Below are 7,501 nucleotides of genomic sequence, written 5' to 3'. Positions count from 1 at the left end.
CTGTATGACTGGTCAGGACAGATTAGTGCTAGGATAGGGACAGTGGCATTTGTGCCACACTCTTCTTTGGGAAAAGCAACATCTACGGTTACATAGCCCATATAAGGGACTAATTGACCTGCTGCGCCCTCTACCTGAAGGAGATTGTGAATGGAGGTTATGTCCCTATGTGATAGATGTTGTTGATAAAATGACTCTGATATGCAGGTGACTTGTGAGCCTGTATCTATAAGGCACGGGCATTTAATGCCATCCAGCCATGCTACTCTCTCATACGACTCACCCACTAAGCCTGGTGGAATCTGTCTTTCATTAACTGGTGGATCCCTCTGTACACTTTGCTCATGTACATTTTGGCCTAACATTAAGGGGGAACTATCCTTACACGTAGCTGCTGTTCGTTCCTCAACAGCAGCTACTTTCTGTTTAAAGACTCGGTTGGAAAGGAGTTATTATTCTGTGTGGAACATCTCTGGGCGTGTCGCTGTACTAGCTTTTTCTGAACTAGCTCTGCATTCACGGGGTTGGTACACTGTGACAAGTAATGATCCTCTTCCCCACATCTGTAGCAGAAGTTCTGTGATTTGGTGTCTTTTCCTGAAGCTTTGGTTGGTCCTCCTTGCTCCTGCTGTCTCTTCTCTTTTTCCATACCTTGAGTTGTTGGTTTGAGTTTCACTGGTGCCACTCTCCTTTTAAAAGCACTCTCAGCTCTCGTCTGTTCCATCTCCGTTTCTAGTTGCTTTATTCGCTCTCTCAGGAGGTCCTCATTGTTTTTCTCATCGCGTGACATTTCTGGAGAGAATTCAGAGTTGACATTATGACTGAGTTGAACATGGCTACGGGCTTTGGTTTGGGTGGCCCCTAAACAGCGATTCTTTCTGCTCTCCTTCAGTTCTTGCTCATGTTCAAATGATCTCACTTTGTACAATATGTCGGAGTAGCCAGCAGTTGCTCTTAAAGGGTCAGTTAACATGTCTTTCAGATGTAGCTGTGCTATCATGTCCTCATCCCAACATCCCCGGACAAACTGCTTCAGTAACTGAGCGTCAGAGTGTCGGCCCCCCATGCCCTTCTTCTCGATCACTTCCTGTATAAGGGTATGCAGTCGGCGCAGATAGTTGGACGGTTTCTCTCCCTGTCTCTGATGTGTTTCAATGAATTGGATGTAAAGCTCTTCTCCACCTGTCACATTGCCATAGGCCTTCTCTAGCTCATGCAGATACAATTTGGGTGGTGCAGAGTCTCCAGCACTTACAGCTACATTAAGAGCAGGTGGGAGGAGGCTGTTAAGTATCTGTCTACGTTTCATATTGTCAGACAGGGATGGGTCTCTAATTATTTGTTTGGCATATACTCTCCAAGTGTTGAAATCAACCTCTCCTGTCTTTGGGTGACTGCCAGAGAAAGGACGGATTTCTAATTTGGAAGTGAGGCCCTCAGCGATATCAACATCTCTTTTGACGACATGCTCTACTATGACCCTTTGTACCTTAGCAGGGATATTGAAGGGATTGGTTGCCCTAGCGAAAGCACCTCCCTCTGCCTCACTCTGGCCTTCATCTTCATCAAATGCATGCAACACTTTGGAATCTGCTTTTAGATTAAACTGGCTCTTGGAGCGGGCATCCTCTCTGTGAGTTTGTGATGCCTCTACAGTATTCAGAGAGTAGGGGGTAGAAGCACTTGGTTTACTCAGAGAGTAGGGGGTAGAAGCACTTGGTTTACTCAGAGAGTAGGGGGTAGAAGTACTTGGTTTACTCAGAGAGGAGGGGGTAGAAGTACTTGGTTTATCTGGGGCACCAGAATAGGGCTGTGGTGAGCTAAACTCACTGCATGAGAGATGTTGTGCGACTAGGTTATTTATCTGTTTAATATCCATCTTGTGATGTTCTGCTAAACTGTGTATGGCATTCTGTACATCCCCTAGAAGCTCATCTGAAGGTTTTGAGACGTTTTGTTTTTCTGCTTTATATTGTGACTCAGGATTGTCTATGTCCTCTATCTGAACCACTTTCCAGTATCCATCTCCATCAGAATTTAACTGTTCGCTATCCAACAGCATTGGCGTAAGGCCCTCTTCAAATTCGCAAAGCATGCCCCCGGCGTAGGCATCTCCTAGCCACGCTATTTGGGTGACTTTATCTAAGGTTGCGAAAGCTTTACGTACTTCTTTAAGAGGTATGGGGCGTTCTAAATCTTTCAATATTACAGACCTCTCAGGATCAAACCCGTACACAGTACACAAATCCATGACTTAAGCGGAATACACAGATATTGAAACTTAGAATGTCAGTTTTTGTAATCTGGTGTCAAATTAATAAATCCTCCATATGCCCCACGTGCTGGGCGCCACTTTGTTTCTTAGTATGTAACCAGGTATCAATAGAACCAAAGGTAGAAATACTGGAAAACTTATCCACAGGGTCTGGGAGTACTATATACTTACTTAAAAGTTTAGCATCCTGGTTCGGTTAATAGATGCTGATAATATATTCTCAAATTATTACCATCGGACAATGGAGGACTCAGAAATGACACCAGACACGTTCAATCTCGTTTTAACTGTTTAGTTTCTTTCTATGGCATTTTCCCATAAACACAATGACATACAATTATTCAAGTTTTAACAGAATTCGGCCATGACAATAAAATAAAATAAACCCCAAAATAAATAAATCCTATAATACTTTCTGCTGCAGCATAACCTAGTTGTGCACAACTTACTAGAGTTTTGAGCTCAGCTTTGTTCGTTTCCTTTTTTAAAGAGAAAAGTCCCCTATAATAAAGATGAATGGTTCCTTGTTGCCTTTTTAATCCTGGTGAAGACTTTTAATCCATATGAGGAACGATCTTACTTGGATAGATTGAATGAAGTTGGAAGTTGAGAAAAGTTACAGTGAGGCCACGGTAATTCCCCTTGGTCCAGGTCAGTAGTGCAGTTCAAGGTTCCGGTTGAAGAGAAGAGGACAGATCCCTTCTCCCCTTGTCTCCTGCGCTGACACACCCCTGGCGGAATCACTGGTGCAGTTCACTCTCGCATGTGGAGAGTGAAGCTAGTATCAAAAGTAAACGTTTTAGGAACGATATTTCAGCAGGCACTCCACGGCAGTAGACTAGTTTAGCACTTAAATTCACTTTCTTTTACAGAGCTCATAGACGTGCGCTCTTCCTTTGAGTAAGGCATTTCAAAGTGCCGTAAAGCTGCCACCTACTGTCGTAATGTGGCATTACCGTAAGTTACTGCTGACAATTGATATTGCCCTTGTGTTGGGTGTATTTAGCTCAAATTGCATTCAGAAGTGCAAGATGATATTAGTTACCACAGTGTGATTTTACATGTAGGTTACAGACCCACTTCATGACTTAAGTTCTATAGGCTACTGTGCAGCACAGCATGAAGGACTTGTAGCCTTGCCTACCCTACACTGCTGTATACAGTAAGGCAGCAGCAGCTAATTCTGGAGCTACGCTCTTTGATGCGGTTTCCAGTCCTTCAGAGCAGTTCTCTGGAGAGTTTCCTTCTGAAAGGCGAGTGACGTTAAATCAGTGTTTCTGTAACCGACTCAAAGTTGAGTCAGCTTTAATTGCTTTGAGTCTTGACTTGATGAAGAGAAGACTTGGCTTCTGGTGACTTGGGACTTGTATTTTGATGAATGACTTGAAAAGGTTTCTAAGGTCTTGACTTGAGATCTTGTTTTTGTGTTTGGCTTTGATTGGAAGTTATGAGATTTCCAACAGACCACTGCATTTAAATTCTGTTTTCTGAATTTTTACGGAATGATTGAATTAAGTTGAAAACTTGATTATAGAAATTGAACTCTTTTTCTCGTTTTCATCCTATTAAAATCAGATTGCATTGAACGGTCATATTTAGTTTTCTGTAAGATATGACATTGATACTGCACCCTTGATTTGTTATGACTTGATTTGGTGATCTACATTGATACCTGTGACACTTGATGAGAGTTGTGCCCCCTCTCCTCCCACAGCTATGGCTGAAGATGTCTGTGGACTCTGATAATTCCGGCTGCGTTCTGCTGTCATCACCAGACTCCAGGACCTCCTGCGTCTTCCAGAGTGCAGACGAGAAGGATGACCTCCCCGGGCTGGGAGAGGAGAGGTAAAGCCAGAAACATGCTTCAATGTAGCCTCGAGTTTAGGACGTTGTCGGCGGCAGCTAGATCTACATAGATAGATATCTAGATATACATACATAGATATCTAGATATACATACATAGATATCTACCTAGATATACTGTACATACATAGATATCTAGATATACATATCTAGCTGCTGCCCCCCCAAACTATGATTTAAATGACTAGAAGTTGGTCCAAGGAGAGAATGTAAGGTATGTACAGTACTTGGTCATAGCTTTCACTCTCTCCTGTTATCTTTCCATCTACATTACATTATACTTGCGCTGTTCACGTCAGCTGCGTCGAGCTGCACGCCGGCAGGCTCGCCTACCGCGGCATAGCCCTATGGTGCATATGGCGAGGGCTTTGACACCCGATCATTAATTTAGCTTAAACCAACGTGTGTATAGCAGTGGTTCTTAAGCTGGGGGTCTGGGGGCCCTTATCTTATCTGATCTGATCTGATGTTATCAAAACAGTGCATAGTTAATGAGGGGAGAGACAGAGCACATAGAGAAGTCCGACAGAGGCTGAATTTTTGATTTTGTTTGCAACAGAATAAATAACCTTGTTTTAAAGACCTATGACACATGTTAAATACAGTTAAACATAGCATGATATGGGACCTTTAAGTTACCGGTATCAGACTTCAAAAACCCATATTGTTTTCACCCTAGTTGGTACATGTGTGAATGTCTCCTCCTTCCTCCTTCCTGCAGTGTTCTGGAGATGCTGAGCTACTCCAAGTTCTCCTCCCTGGAGACATGGCTGTGTCTGCCATCCACACTGCTGCCCCGAGCCCTGCACGAGTCCACCCCCACCTCCTCCTCTCCTACCTCCCCCACCACCTCCAACCACACCTCCCTCCACACCCCCTCCTCCACCTCTCCTACCTCCCCCGCTGTCTCCAACCGCTCCTCCCTACCCCCCCACACCCCCTCCTCTTGCCTCTCCACCTGCAGCAAGACCGCAGAGACCGACGCAGCACTCAGGTAACCACAAGGATGGATTTGACACACACACAAAAAAACTAAAACAAAAAACCCATCCGCAGCTGATATGAGTCTTTCAGAGGCTGTCGGACTCATCTTTACAGCTAGCATGATGATACTTATAATATACCATGAAACTAGATGACCTAAGGAATCCATTGGTACCAACCCGTCAACATACATAGCTTTGTCAGGAATGAGGCTAAATAACACTTTAAAGTTAAGCGCCCGGCATGGTTTTGCGCAGCCACGCCGAGCGGCGACAGCGAGACTGTGCATACTCGAACGTACCTCGTCCAAAAACACGTCCAAAACGTTATCTTGTCGTTTACCAAGAACTTGCAATCATGTCGGTGGGGGGACATTTTATTGTAGGCTAAATTCTGATGAGGGAAAAACTGCCATGGCCATTTTCAAATTGGTCCCTTGAGCTCTCAAGATATCTGAATGAGAATGGGTTGTATGGGAAAGGACTACGCACCTTGAGTCACTGCCCTTTCTCTCAGAGAGGTGTCTTTAATATTTATTTATTTATTTATTTTTTACAATCAACTCTAAATCTAACTCTAAAATTACTGTTAAACAGATAAGAGGGGTGTTTTTATTATTTTGAAAAATTTAATTTGGAATGTACATTTTCTATAAAATATAATCCATTAGGCATCGGCCGCAGAGACCGACGCACTGCTGGGGTAACAACAAGCTGCTGGCTATCATCATTATTCATAGACTTAAAAGGATAAGTCTGATGATTATCATATTCATTCATAGACTTGAAGGATGAGTCTTGACGATTTTGGACTGTCTGTGTGTATAATTGGTATTGTCCACACCTGAAGTATTATAATTGGTATTGTACACACCTGAAGTATTATAATTGGTATTGTACACACCTGAAGTATTATAATTGGTATTGTACACACCTGAAGTATTTTGACCCAGAGACAATATTGGCTCCAGATTTCGTCTTTCTGTTTCTGTTTTTGGTAAACAAGCGCAAACCTTTAAGCCCACTGCACAGTGGTGTGGCCATTCAGCTTTACGCTTCCCAGCACCCACATCCACCTAGCCACTCCCACCACCCACATTCCCCTAGCCACTCCCACCACCCACATTCCCCTAGCCACTCCCACCACCCACATTCCCCTAGCCACTCCCACCACCCACATTCCCCTAGCCACTCCCACCACCCACATCCCCCTAGCCACTCCCACCACCCACATCCACCTAGCCACTCCCACCACCCACATCCACCTAGCCACTCCCACCACCCACATCCCCCTAGCCACTCCCACCACCCACATCCACCTAGCCACTCCCACCACCCACATTCCCCTAGCCACTCCCACCACCCACATTCCCCTAGCCACTCCCACCACCCAGATTCCCCTAGCCACTCCCACCACCCACATCCCCCTAGCCACTCCCACCACCCACATCCACCTAGCCACTCCCACCACCCACATCCACCTAGCCACTCCCACCACCCACATCCCCCTAGCCACTCCCACCACCCACATCCACCTAGCCACTCCCAGCACCCACATCCACCTAGCCACTCCCACCACCCACACCCCCCTAGCCACTCCCTATACCCACCCCTCGAATCCCCACTCTCTACCACCTTCCTATCCCTAGCTATGGCCTCCCTTTCCCAGCTTTGACTCAGCTCAGCAGCTTTCTTCTCCTCATCTCTCCTGATGCTTGATTTTCATCCAACTGCTGTCAGTCCGAAAAGCGGATATTATTTGCCATGAAATGTTACTAATTTATCCAGGTGGGCTCAGCATAACGTTAGCGGACTTCCCCCTCCTCTCTGCTTGTGTATGTCACTGCTTTCTGCTTCTAACGTTATAAACACACAAGTTGCATTTAATTCACTTGAACACTTGTAACATTACTCACACTGGTTTGAAATTAGCAAAGAATGTGTACGTTTCATGTTTACAATACGAGCTCTTTCAGGTTCGCAGCTCTGTCTGTGGCTACTGCTGGGTGCATTTGTTTGTGCGCACGGCCGGTGTGAGTTCTATTTTAAAAACAGTGTTGGCCCGAAGGACCCTGCCCAGGCAGAAAACTAGAGACGGGTCTCACAAAGCTACACCTCATGTTAGCCGGACAGACTCCTGAGCGTCACTCGCTAAAACGTAAAATCTAGTCACCATAGAGAGCCGCAGAAACGAGTCCGGAAATCATCGATGCTAACAGTCCTGGTTCTTCACTGTTTTCGCCTATGGGAGTTTTGAATGGGTTTTTGGCGCGATGCTTCTAATAATCTCTCTGGGCAACGCTGGCTTAATCAAACGCGAACCAGTGTTTAGTAATATCATCTTCACACATGAGGAGCACTTTTACAAGTTTTGAAGCT

This window comes from Poromitra crassiceps (assembly GCF_964638095.1).
Source record: "Poromitra crassiceps genome assembly, chromosome: 4".
Classification (NCBI taxonomy): Eukaryota; Metazoa; Chordata; class Actinopteri; order Beryciformes; family Melamphaidae; genus Poromitra; species Poromitra crassiceps.
This window is presented reverse-complemented; position numbering follows the sequence as displayed.